This window comes from Cnephaeus nilssonii (assembly GCF_951640355.1).
Source record: "Cnephaeus nilssonii genome assembly, chromosome: 13".
NCBI classification, from domain to species: domain Eukaryota; kingdom Metazoa; phylum Chordata; class Mammalia; order Chiroptera; family Vespertilionidae; genus Cnephaeus; species Cnephaeus nilssonii.
In genome coordinates, this window is record NC_137084.1 from 69,009,941 (window position 1) to 69,023,989 (window position 14,049).

The 14,049-nt window shown below is 40.3% G+C and overlaps 1 protein-coding gene across 1 annotated transcript in view; it reads left to right on the plus strand.

Moving 5' to 3' along the window:
• Positions 1-1,063: 1,063 nt before the first annotated feature.
• Positions 1,064-14,049, plus strand: part of RDX (radixin) — a 69,456-nt gene continuing 56,470 nt past the window's right edge. The window contains exon 1 of the mRNA XM_079787758.1: positions 1,064-1,286. The gene's annotated coding sequence lies outside the window, so the exon portion shown is untranslated. The remainder of the gene's footprint in view (positions 1,287-14,049) is intronic.

The following is a 14,049-nucleotide window of genomic DNA, read 5'->3' on the forward strand; positions in this document are numbered from 1 at the left end:
AAAGTCACTGAAGAGTAAGTAGAGTCAAAGTGATCTACGGAGAGTTCCAGGAAAAGCTACTGTCTCAGGGAAGGCAAATGATAAGGAAGGAAGGATATGAGTTATTGTTCTATAAAAGTTAAGTATACTCGTGAGGTTTTATTTGAATCTAAAGTTTGTTCATAAAAGGTAAACCATATGAAGTGTTGCAAACAGGGCAAACTAGGCTAATCGGATTTTGTGCGCTTGCTTTTTTCTACTCATAGCAAGTTTTGGCCTTTGCAGAAAATAGCGAGGAGAGGGAGCAAGATGACACAACACTGACCAGAAATCCATCTACTCCCAGCCAGTTAACACGCCTAGGCTAGTGTTACACTATGATCCAATGTCTTTCTCTAAATTTAGAATAATTTAGGTTTGGTGGCTCTTTGGGGGCCCCACTTCCAACTTTTTAATGGACTCCACAACTGCCAAAGAATGTGGGTGGTGATACAAAATTATCCAATGTCCTTGCCTGGCTACAAATCTGCACTCTCGTTTGAGGCCACAGCCACCGAGGTGTTGGTAGAGTTTAAAAGACTGCCCCTGAAAAAGCAAGTTTTTCTAGTTGGGCAAAACCTGCCAAAATAACTTAAACGTTCTTTGTTGCAACTATAAATTCCCCTGAAAGGCCCATTTTTCTCTCCCGCTCCAGGCTTTTCAAGCCGAACAGCCAACGAACACGCTCGATTAGGTCCCGGATTCCCCGCGGGAGGAATTCCTCCCCGGGGGCCGCGGAGACGCCCGCGGTGCGTTCCCTGGCACCAGCGGGAGTTTCAAGTTTCCACTCGTGGGGAGCGGCGGGCGCGCTCCGGGCGCTGGGTGGGGCGGCTCCACACAGCCGGCTTCACTCCAGCCCGGCCCCGGATGGGGTCCCCCTTCCTCGGCGCGCGCCCCACTTCCCTCCGGGCTCCGCGGCCCAGCCCGGGCCGGCGAACCCCGCCGACGCCCCGCGAGGGGGGCAGCTGGGAGCCGCAGGGCGGGGCGGGGCGGGGCGGGGCGGCCCGGGCGGCGGCGTTGGCGCTCCGGCCGCGGCGCGAGGCGGCCGCCGGCAGGGGGAGGCGGGGGGCGCGGGGCAGCCCCGCCTTCCCCCCCCGCCCCCGGAGCCGCCGGGCGGCCATATTGCGGAGCTGTCTGCGGCGGCGGCGCCTCTCCTCTCCGGGGCCCGGGCTCCTACCGCGCCTCTCCCTCCCTCCTGCCGCAGCCGCGACGCCCGGCCCGCGCTCAGCGCCCCGCCGCGCTCGGGTGGGAGGACCGCTCGCAGTGGGGTAAGCCGCCGGCGCCTCCCCACCCCGCTCCCCGCTCCCCGCGCCCCGCGCCCGCGCCGCCGCCGCTGCGGAGGTGGCGAGAAGTTGCGGGGCCCGCGCTGCCCGTCGGCCGCGCCGCTAGGGCCTCGCGCGCCTCCGTGCGCGCCCTGCGGGCCGCGGCGCCGCCCTAACGGCCGGGCCGGCCAGGCCGCTCCCGGGCGGGGGGGGACCCGCGAGGCCGGCCCGAGTCGTGACCGGCCGCGGCCCGGACCTGCCGCCGCGCGATTCCCCCCCGCGGCGGGCGCGGGGTCCGCCTCGGGCGCCGGCCCGGACCCCGAGCTCGGGGCGGGCGGGTTCCGCCGCCTGGGCGCGGCCCGGCCCGCCGGCGCGTCCTCGGGGCAGTTTGGAAAGGCCGACCGCGAGCGAGGGTAGGCGCCGTGCGGGGCGGAATTGAGGAGAACTGCCCCGGCCTCCGGTGGAGAGGGAGGGTGTTGAGTTACTAGAGAGCGTGCGGCCGCCCGCGTGGCCCAGGGGATGGCGCGGTACGGGGTTGGGGCGCGCACCGCTCTCGGCCGCCCGCCCGCCCGCACCCCGCGCCGAGGCCGCGCTCCCGCCGCCCCGCTACCTGCTGCTGCCGGCCCCGGAGCCTCCGCTCTGAGACCCCACCGGACAGGCTGAGGACCTCCCGGCCCCCCTTCCTTCAAAGGGCTCTGCACGGAGTTCCCGGGCTAACTAGGAAACGAGGGGGCCCCCGCATGATTGCAGTTTAAAAAAAGCACCCCACTTCCTATGCAGATACCGTGGTTCTTGAACCACTCCCATTATTTGGCATTATCTCTCCCTGTAGTAGTGGTTATTAATGGGGTTGGAAGTGTAAAGTCAACTTCATCCAAGATGGTCTGTCTTTTGAAAGACAGTTGAGATTTCCAAGAAGACATTTACTGAGCCCGGTGGCACCCAGACGGGCAGGATGTAACCCTGAAAGCCCGGGATGGTTAGGGTGTATTTGGTAAGCGAGTACTTGGACAGAGTAGACATTGCCAGCGATTGTTTACGGTGCATTTTTGTGTGTTTTTTTTTTAGAACACTCACACTAAATAAATACCCTTTTATATTTCTGACGGAGTTCTGAAGGAACAATTGCCCCGTTCATTTTGCTGGATAAATAATGGTTTAATCCCATTTGCCAAAACAGCATGATTAGATTTGAGGAGAGATTAATACTCAGACTGCTTTATTTTCAGGATTCCGTTGCTTTCCCCAGTGTGCCCTATCTTCCAGAGAGACTAACAATAATAGTTTACCTCCAGGAGGACACGATTTAGAACATTCATTTTGAAGTCAATAGTATGCTGTAAAAAGGATGGCACTGACTTTGTTTGTTTAGTCACTTTTATATAGGGTGGAATTTAATAAGCAGTACATTATTAGTAAGGAATGAATAGGTAATAGACATTGGGATGCTTTCCAGTTTCATTTAAACGAGACAAAATTTGACGGTGGCATTTAGAAATAGTAAATTATTGCCCTTGTGGATTATACATTGTTCTTACTCCCGTATCCACACACGTGGAAGAGCAGGTACGAGAACTCAGTGTGGAAAGTATATTGCATCTGCCCTTTGTTTTATGCATTACTTCTTAATTGGAAATTAAATTCATTCTTTTTCCTGGTGTAAGAAATGACAGGCTCTACTATTCTTTCTCCCCCTTGCTAACTCTCAGTAGTCTCAGGGAGAGGGAACCAGGGTTGTTTCTTGTTTATTGCTTCACTATTCCCCAGAGCAGAATTGGACTTTATTATTTTTATCCTTTGCAGGCTGTTGAAAGTGTACATATTTCGTTTTAATTTAACATATTTCGTTTTAATTTCAGTTCTCAGTCTTTAGTCTATGCGTAGTCTGATACAGTAGAGCCTGAAATGTTGGATGATGGTAGGAGCCTTGGTTTTCATTCATTTCTAACTTACTGCATTTTAACTTATGCCGTTTAAAAATGGCAAATTTTAACTAATACTTCCCCAAGACCAAAGCCTAAAAAATAGTGTTCTATTAAGATTGTGAAGACTGAGCTGTGCTGGTAGAGAGCATACCTGATAGGCTGGGTATAGCTAATAGAATTTTATGCTACTTTTGTGAATCTAGGAAATAGATTCTTGGATGGTGTGGACTTCCTGCAGACCAAAAGCTAGGGTGCACTTCTTTTTTTTTAAAAATATATTTTTATTGATTTTAGAGAGGAAGGGAGAGGGAGAGAGAGATGGAAACATCAATGATGAGAGACAATCACTGATTGGCTGTCTCCTGCACGCCCCCTACTAGGGATCAAGCCCCAACCTGGGGGATGTGCCCCCGACAGGAATCGAACCCTGGACCCTTCAGTCTGCAGACTCTGTCCACTGAACCAAACCCACTAGGGGGAGGGTGCACTTCTTACCTACACTGATACTACTCTTGGGGTACTGGATCTGTGGAACTGGATTGAATTGCTGTGGACTCCACCCTTCCCAGGTGGTTTTAAGCCTCAGGCCCATACTGTTTGGGGAACTTCCCTAGCTCCTGCAGTCAGGCAGGGTATGCTCACCTCTTAACTGTGGTAGAGGTGGCCAGTCTGACCCTGGAGAGTTCCTCAATATCTAGCTTCTTTCAGAGAACTTCTGCCTTCCTATTCATTTTAGTTCCTGGATCTTTCTCAACATTAATTTATAGTGAACGTATATTTTAAACCATTTTAAAAGACTAAAAAAGTAACACATTTTAGGAGAAAGTTTAAAGACCCAAAAAGTTGTAAAGGGAAAAGTAAAAGTCCTCACTCCCCGGAACCCTCCAACCTCTTTCCCAGTCATGTTTCTCATTGGTGATTGCTACTAGCAATTCCTTGTATATAGAAAAGGCCGGTACTTATATATATATGTGTACTTTATTTTTTACTTTAAAGTCTGTGAAAATAAGGTTATCTTATAACAGACATTGAGAGGGTGTTTATTACTGTTAAACATTAATTAATGTTTCTCAGAAGTTTATCATTTGAATGGAATAACAATGGAATTTCCTATAACAGCTATTTTCAGCCGGGTGCCGCAAGAATTTTTAAAACATGCAATACCTGACTATTTATTTAGTCAGGGCCACTGACCTCTTTTCCCGTAGCTTGTCAAATAAAAATGACAACAGCCAATACAACAATAGCTGTCCAGTGTGAATGAATCAAAATTACACCATTTTTTTTTGTCACATGGGCAAAAATATATATTTTTTGGTGTGCCACAGATTTTAGTAATTATGTGTACCATGAGATGAAAAAGGTTGAAAACTGCTGTCCTATAGTAATTCTTAAATGTGCCTACATATATGTGCAAGTTTTCTTGACTAATGATGAAAGGTGAAATTCACCTTTTGTTTTCTTAGAGTATGGTATATAAATGCCAGTGGAAAATGGTGTCCTTTGAAAAAGCGTTTATGGTTTTGGGTGGTGAAATGTCCATATAATGTGTATCTTTGTACCAGGGATCTGTTTGGAAAGAAAATAAGGTCCATTTGATTCACTTCTTTATTTCTTCTATTTTTAACTCTAATTTCAGCCTCCTGAAAAAGAGCTGTTCATTCAGGTTAGATATATAGGGTAATTTTTTTTTCTGAATAATTACTATGTATTTAGTGAAATCTTTTCAAATTCACTAATTTAAAATACTTATTTTTATTTGATGAGTAGATGCAAATTTGCATATGAATAAGTTTTATATTTTTTCTATTGTAAATGTTACATTTTAACAGTATGTTATATACAAATAAGGTAACTAGACTTTATATCAACCGCTAGCAGGGTCGCCTGTGGTCTTCCCTTCAGCTTCATGTTAAAACTGCTTTCCCTTGCTTCCAGTATGGCTGCAGCAGGGCTAGCATCCCATTCCATTCAGTACCCAACTGTTTCTCTTCCAGAAGCCACCCAGCAGATATCTAGTCTCATTGGTTAGGACTGGTACTTTATATACCTAACCAGTCACTGGCGATGGTAATGGAATTGCCCTTCTAACTGTTCCCATTAGATTATTTTCCTTAGTCATATACCAAATGTCTTGGGTTCTTTCTTATGCCCATTCAAAATCAGATCCAAGATTGACCTGTCATACATAATCTACCATGAATATGTGAGTTCATATCTTTATGGGTACCACATTTACTTAAATTATGTAATGAAAGCATTGGTTTCCTGCTAAAATACTTTAAGGCAGGGGTAGACAAACTATGGTCTATGAGCCAAATCCAGCCTGCTGCCTGTTTTTGTAAAGTTTTATTTGAATACATTATAACTCATTTGTTTACATATTACCTATGTCTGCTTTCAGGCTACAACAACAGAGGTGTTGCAACATAGACCTTAAGATCCACAAAACTTGAAAAGTTTACTTCTCTGGTCCTTTACTGAAAAAGTTTGCCAACCCCTGCTTTAAGATATTTTTCATACATTCAGATATTTATAATCATATGCCAAATACTCTTTACATTTGAGGTGTAAACTACAGAGAAGGTCACACTGATGGAATATAGTTGTGCCATATTGTAAATCATAAAGTGTGTTAAGCACTTTTGTGTGTATAAACAAGTAAATATTTCAGTGCAACAGATTTGAACCTATCTTTGTTTTTCTATTTTAAACATTTATTATATGAATTTTTTATGTTTCCATAAAGGTAAAATGAGGAAATTGGACTGGATTTAACTCTCTTTTGGTGTTTAAAATTAATCATAGCAAATGATAATGTTATTTGTTTTTCTACCTACCTTGGGAATAATACAGATATGGTGTTTCTTTTAAATTTATAAAATTAATTTAGAAGAGAATGTAAATTCAATGTAAACCTTTTAAAAATATTGTAGTTTTCCTTTATATTTAAGTTCTAGACATTGCATTTTCAGTAACATATTTTGCTAAAAATGTTGAATATTTCGTTTCCTTGAAAATATTCTTGAACAAAAATAATTTGCTACAAAGTACTTAATTTCTTATTTATTACTGCATATCACCCTTACACGAAATTCATTTACAAAGGTGATTATACCAGTATTAATGTGTTCTAGTCCTTGCTTGGGATGAACTTGTCTAGAATGATGTTAGAAAAGGGCAGAATGTCAAGAGCCCAGGACTAGGATTTCGATGGACTTCTAACTTTGTTAACTGGCCTTAGTACTTGGTGCAAGTCACTTACCTGGATCTGCATTTCCTTATTAGAAGAATGAGGGATTGTGACACCTATGTTGGGCAGAGGGAGGAAGGGCTGTTAGGAAAATTAGGTAATGTAGATAAAGTGGTTGAAGAGGGGGCATTCTACAACTATTCCCTCCATTCACCACCCTTGTCCTTGCTTTCGGCCTATTTCTTTATTTGCAAAATGGAGCTTAAAATTCTTGTCCTTTTTGTTTCACTTAGGGAATCACATGGCATTATATAGGTAAAAGTGCATTATTATTGCTATTAAATACAGTCTTAACACTGAGCTAAACATAATAAACACAGTTCTGTGTATATTAGAGGTTTTAAGCCTATGGGTCTGTGAACTTGGATAGGGAAAAAGGTTACATCTTTACATACTTCCTTTCATTATGTAAGTGGGCAGCAGTAGCAATTAGCAGTGGCAGAGACTGTTTCCAATAGAAATTGCAGATCCATTACTGTTGCAGATATCTTAAAACGACATTCATACTCATCATTACTTGTAAGTTTATTATTAGGCCCACTAATAGATATTGTTTTAAAGATTAATAAAGAAGCATATATATTACTATTTTATAAATTTGTGCTTTTTATATTTTGATAATTTCAGTGTAATTTTTGGTGTTATTTTAGTGTGTGCATTTTAAAATTATCACTTATTGATTGATTTTTGAGAGAGAAAGGAAGGGAGAGAGAAACATTGATTTGTTATTCCACGTGTTTGTGTGTTCATTGGTGGATTCTTGTATACGTCCTGACCAGGGATTGAGCCCACAACGTTGGTGGGACAATGCTAACCAACTGACCTACCAGGCCAGGGCCTATTGTGTGCATTTTAAAAATACTTTTCTAGGAAGAGCTTCATTGGCTTCTCCAGAGGGGCCTATGGTGGCAGAAGATTAAGAACTTTTTCTGTAGATGCTGTTAGTGTGTTGATTTGACTGCCAGAGTTACCTTATTAATTCATTTTATTGGCAGAGGAATTCTTTTGTCATTTTTTTAGTCTGTGGAGAGACCAAAATTGTGTTCAGAGATTTCTTTTGTCTCAAAAAAAAAAAAAATTACAGGTAGGTTTGGATAAAAGACAGAAAAAATTACATTTAGCCTTGGGGAAAAGACTATCTTAAGAGTAAAATTAGGCAGCCTGGTATAAATTATTGAGGCTTTAACGTAGGCCTAGTATGGACTAGACTTAACACCTGTTTTACCACCTGACAGGTGGGAAGAGTCTGTTTTGCTGCTGACTTACTAGAGCTCAAGGTGTTGAGTCTGAGGCTGTTTTTCCATTGTGTGAGGTAGAGAGGAGGCTGTTTTAGGGTCCCCGTTAGAGTTAAAGGACAAAGAAGAGAATGTTTTAATTATAAAATGTGACACATTTAGTGTTTGAGGTCATACTCATACATGAAATTTTTTGGAAGTGGGACATGTATTCTGGCAGCCTCTCTTAATTTCTGTTATTTTGCTGCCATGATTGTGCTTCATTGCTTATGGGGAGTCAGTGTGGAAAAAAGGTAGGGTGAGACCACTCTAAGAAATTTATGAAGAGTGGGGGCGGGGAGGAGGAACGACTTTTTCCTCTCAATAATTAGGTGTTAAGAGGGAAGAATAGTTGATATTTATTATATATCTTTGATATACAGTGGCTTAGGTGATTATATATTGCCATTTTTTAGAAAGGAAGATACTGACAGTATTCAAGATGACTCAATTGGAGGTGGAACCCTATGATATGTATCTAGGTATCATGTCTTTTCATGTGACATTTGTCTGTTCTAACAGATGCCAGTTTCAAGAATAATATACTAATATAATCAGAAGTTCTAAAAGGGTTCAATTGAGGTTAAATAATTTTGTGATATATTTTTCAATCACTTAATTGGCTAAAAACGTAGGTTTTAATTATATATATACACAGCCTCATCCTAAAAAATTTAAGGCAGAATTCTTATCTATATCATAGTATACTAGAGTCCCGATGCACGGATTCGTGCACTGGTGGGGTCCCTTGGCCTGGCCTTCAGGGATCGAGCCAAAACTGCCCGGTGCATGGATTCATCTAGGGCAGTGGTCAGCAAACTCATTAGTCAACAGAGCCAAATATCAACAGTACAACAATTGAAATCTCTTTTGAGAGCCAAATTTTTTAAACTTCTTCTAACACCACTTCTTTAAAATAGACTCGCCCAGGCCTTGGCATTTTGTGGAAGAGCCACACTCAAGGGGCCAAAGAGCCGCATGTGGCTCGCGAGCCGCAGTTTGCCGACCACGGGTCTAGGGCATGTCTGGCCCATCTTGCCCAGTCCTGATCAGCCAGACCCCAGCAGTAAGCTAACCTACCAGTCAGAGCATCTGCCCCCTGGTGGTTAGTGTGCATCATAGCAACTGGTCGAACGGTGGAACTAAGAGTCGGACACTTAGCATATTAGGCTTTTATTATATAGGATAAGCTAGTAACTGATATATACGCAGTTTAGTGAAATAAATTCTCATCTGATTTTTAAAATGAGGAACTTAACAAGAATAAGACTCTGATTAGAATTAAGTGCTCAGTTCTGTATATCCAGATACCATTTGTAATTTTATCTGCGTTTTTAGTTATAAAGGGTGGTGCATATTCTGCCTTTTCGCTTACCTATGTAAATGTTCACAGTCTGTCATAATATACCCCACAAAAAACTAGTTCATGTCACATCGTTTTAACATTAATTGTGGTTTTAATCATTGGCTGTTAAAATGAGTGCTGCTGATAATATTTTGATATAGATTTCCTTCTTTTGAGATATACAGGTAGTCCTCGGATTACGTTGGACTCGATGTATGTCGTTTCATGATCACGTCGCCATCTCCCATTTACAGTATTTATAAAAAAAAAGTTCCGTCATTTTGACGTATGTACATATGTGCTTTATGTTTTTCATTATTAATTTACCACAAGTAAAGGTCAGGAATTATTCTCTTTTTTAATTTTTTTTTTACTGTTTCACTTCATTACTGCTGTGTATGTGCTCCATGTGAGTGACGTAGGTGCTTATGTAGGTGGGTTCCAACTTAAGGTGAAAATCGCATTTCATCGCGCTGTAGGAATGGATCTCAACGTAACCCAAGGACCTACTGTATTCCAGAAGCAGAATTTCCTGTTCAGAAACACTTTTTAGCTTTTGCTATGTACTGACAACTTACGTGTTTTTAAAAAATACATTTTATTGATTTTTTACAGAGAGGAAGGGAGGGATAGAGAGTTAGAAACATCAATGAGAGAGAAACATCTATCAGCTGCCTCCTGCACACCCCCTACTGGGGATGTGTCCGCAACCAATGTACATGCCCTTGACCGGAATCGAACCTGGGACCCTTCAGTCCGTAGGCCGACGCTCTATCCACTGAGCCAAACTGGTTTCGGCACAACTTACTTTTTAAAAAAATATTTATATTTATTGTTAAAAATATTACAGATGTCTGTTTTTGTTTGTTTTTCCCCATTGATCCCCTTCCCACACCTGCCCTTTCCCAAGCCTTGGACACACTATTGTCCGTGTCCATGGGCTATGCATGTATGCATAGAAATTCCCCCATCACCCCACCTCCTTAACAACTTACTTTCTGAAATGTGGAGCCAGTTTACAGTGCTACCAGCATGGACTCATCAGTACTGTCATGCATAATTAATAATTATTTTGCTAGTTTATTGAGTAATACTTTAAAGTCATTTTAATTTTTAAAAAATTTTAATGTTTAAATTTTTTTATTGGGGTGACACTGTTAGCAAAATTATACAGGTTTCAGGTAAAGTTATTTTGATTTTTAGTTTTAATCAGCACAGTGTGCTTCTCCCCCAACCCTCAATAAGATTTGTTGGTAAAGAGTTTCTCATTTAACCATTTTTACTGAGTGGGGTTCAAGTGATATCCTTATATATTTAATTATCTTTTACTTTCCTTAGTAACTTTTTGTTATGGCTGTTGCATATTTTTCTATGCTATTACTTTAATTTTGATATTTATTTTATTCTACCTATGTAGGGATTTTAAATAAAACTAGAGGCCTGTTGCACGAACAGATTCGTGCAATAGGCCTTCCTTCCCTTGGCTTCCAGCACTGGTTTTCTTCCGGCACCCGGGACCCAGGCCTTTGCTCCGGCCGGAGACTGCCATCTTCGCTGCAGACTCTGGCTGGAGTCTGCCATCTTCCTCTTCGCTGCAGATTCAGGCTGGAGTCTGCCATCTTCCTCTTCGCTGCAGATTCAGGCTGGAGTCTGCCATCTTTGTCTAAAATAATTTTTTATTTTAGAAATTTATAGATTAACTCGAGGCACAGTGCACGAATTTATGCACGGGTGAGGTCTGGCCGGCCCACCCTATTGGGGCGATTAGGCCAGGCCGGCCGGTGGGGAGAGGTAGTGGGCGGTTGGCTGGTTGGCCTAGCCCCCTGGTCGAACTCCTGGTTGAGGGGACAGTTTGCATATTAGCCTTTTATTATAGGGTTCTGTTTCTCTAGAGACTCAATATTTTGGAGCATGATTGTTCTGCTCTATACTTTTTGAAAAGAGCCCTAGCCAGTCAGCCTGCGGACTGAAGGGTCCTGGGTTTGATTCCAGTCAAGGGCATGTACCTTGGTTGCAGCCTAGATCCCCACGTGCAGGATGAAACCAATCAATGTTTCTCTGTCTCTCCCCCTCTCTTCCACTCTCTCTGAAAAAATCAATGGAAAAATTTCCTCAGGTGAGGATTAAATAATAATAAAAATAAAAAGATGCTACTGTATATATGATTTTAAAATCTGCTTTTTAACTCAGTAGTTTGTGAATAACTTGCCATGTCCTTTAACCTTTTGCACTTGGATGTCGAGTGCAAATTACTCTTTGAATGTATCAATAATTTGAAATATAAAAAAATCCAAATAAATAAGTTTGTATGAAAAGAAACTCCATTTTTTTATTCTACTGCCGCGCTTTGTAAAATCTGGGGTATTTAAAAAATTAAATCCCGAGTAGAATAAAGGAATCGAGAAAAAAGCGAGTGCAAAGGGTTAATATTTTTTGATAACATTTTGATTGGCTGTGTAGCGGTCTAACAGACCCTACAAATATTTCTAACTCTTAACTAATCTCTCAGTATTCATGTAATTAACTTCTTAGTCTTATATGTACTCTTATAATAGCATTATAACTGGAATCTTTGCAACTATACCATTTACACATTTGTTATTTTCTTTGGGTAAATATTCACAAGTGAAGTTCTCACCTTTTTTAATACATAAAAGAGAAAGACAAGTTAGTATATGGTAGAACTCTGGATTCTAGGTGTCAAAAAGACTCTTTGGTCACTTATTACCCATGTGATTTAGGACAAGTCACTTTTATGCAGATGTTTTTATAAAGTATCCATGATGAGACCTGTCTTATTATCTACTAATTTTTGTTAGTAGAAAATTAAATGATGTATAAGAGCATACAACTATGAAGTATTCTATAAATATAGGGCATTGTTGAATAATCCCTCTATATTCAACTGTTAAATAAGGAGATAGAACAGCATTATTCTCATATAACTTATAATTAACTTCAGTAAAATAGGGTGAAGACTAATTTGAGTTTTAAGAGAGAACACTGGCCTGAAAATACACATTTTTAGAAGCTTCTTTTAGAAGTTAACTGAATCTGTCTGTATTTGCAAAAGCTTTGGTTAGGTCCTGCACTTCCCACAGTTTTTTTTAGATCAGTTAGGCTTGTTGGAGGTTTAAAAAATGTAATTAACTTGTGTAAAACCTGGTTTATGTGTATTGATGTATCATATACTTTTATGTCAGCAGAGTTCTTTTAAAATCTAAAAATTTAATAATGTATTATTTTGCTTCAAAGGTCCTTTTCAATAGAATATAACTTGAAGTAATTCTAATATTGAAAACTTCGGTAAATTATTTCTTAAAGGAAAAGAACACAATTCTACCGTTAGTATTTGAGTAATAAGTAGCTTCAGAAATTCTGCATACCTACAGACTTGGTATTTATTTACCTGATTAGAGATATTAGATACCCAGTATATATATAAGAAGAACTGCTGAATGAAAATAGAAAATGGGAAAGAAATAATGGCTAATACTTTTCCAGAATTTAGAAGAGCATCAGTTGTCAGAAAGCTTACCTAATTTTGAACAAAGTAAATAAAAGCAATTCTGAAGAACACCTCCATTCCCCCCAAAAAATCTTAAAGGGAAGCAGAGATGAAAGGCGTATTACCTCAAAGGAATGAGTTAGATTGACAGCGGACTTCTCATCAGCAGTAACAGACCCCCAAAAAAGAATATCTTCCAAATGCTGAGGGAATAACCATCAATGTAGAATTCTGTATGCAATTACATTATTACTTAGTGGAAAAGGAAAGTATCCACTGGAGAGATGTAGCACTTGTAAACCTCTGCGCACCTAATAACATAGCCTAAAGCATATACATTTAAAAACGCCAATTTACAAGAAGAAATTAATATCCACAGTCATACTTGGGAAAATTTAATCTATTTTTTCTCAAATTGATTAAGTACACTAAAATGAATAATAGTAGAAAGACTATAAAACATTAAATAGTTGGTCTAGCTTGATCTAGCTTATCAGATGCAGCAAGTGTGTTTTTATTTATGAGAAAGAAACTTTTTTTTGGTAAAAAAAAAAGAAACGAAACTTACCAAGTTCTAAACATAAAGGATATCTAAATGAACTATTTGACTATAGTATAGTAAACTTAGAAATAAATAATAAAAAGATAGCATTCTGTCCCCAGGCCTCTAACCATTTCATTTGAAAACTTAAAGTTCTTAGTAGTGATTAGAAATTATAATTGGAAAAATGAAGCAGAGTTAAGCAACAATGAAAAAGTACATATAAAAACATGTGGGAAACCACTATAATGACTTAGAAAAATATTATGGATTCAAATAGAAGGTAAGATATTTTCTCAAAAAATATTAGACAAGTTTATTTATATTTGTGTTCTTAGAAACTCATTTTAATTCTCATGTTCTCTTTCTCTTGAGCATAAGAAATCCTCACGTTCGTTTTTGTCTTGAACATGAACGTTCAAGACTGGCACGTTGACCTGAAATGCCTTTTAGTACCTGTGAGTTTGGAAAGCTCAGAACTCATCTGATAAGAGGCAAAGAAATCTAGCACAGATCTGGTGCTAAAAAAAAAAAAAAATCACTAAAAAGTAATACACTCTGGCTACACTGTAGATAGTAAAATATATCTCAAGGGTACAAATAAGCAAGAAAGTCCTAATATTTTATATAAATGGGTAGTTGTAGGCTTGGGATAAAAATTTTAGTGATAGTATAATACAGTGATTCAAAAATGCTCATGTAATTTGGAAAATTTACTGTGATTCATAAAGTTTTGATGCACTCATGTCTTTGTGTCAAAAATTTTCTATGAAATATGAGATAAAGCAAACAGTACTCTGTCTGACAAAATCAATAGTCTACAGTTTGTGTTTTAATATTTAACACATTGTGGACAGATCACGAGAATTCTCGTGTTTTCTGTTCTAAGGCTTGTGGCCAATCACGAGAATTCTTTAAAAAGA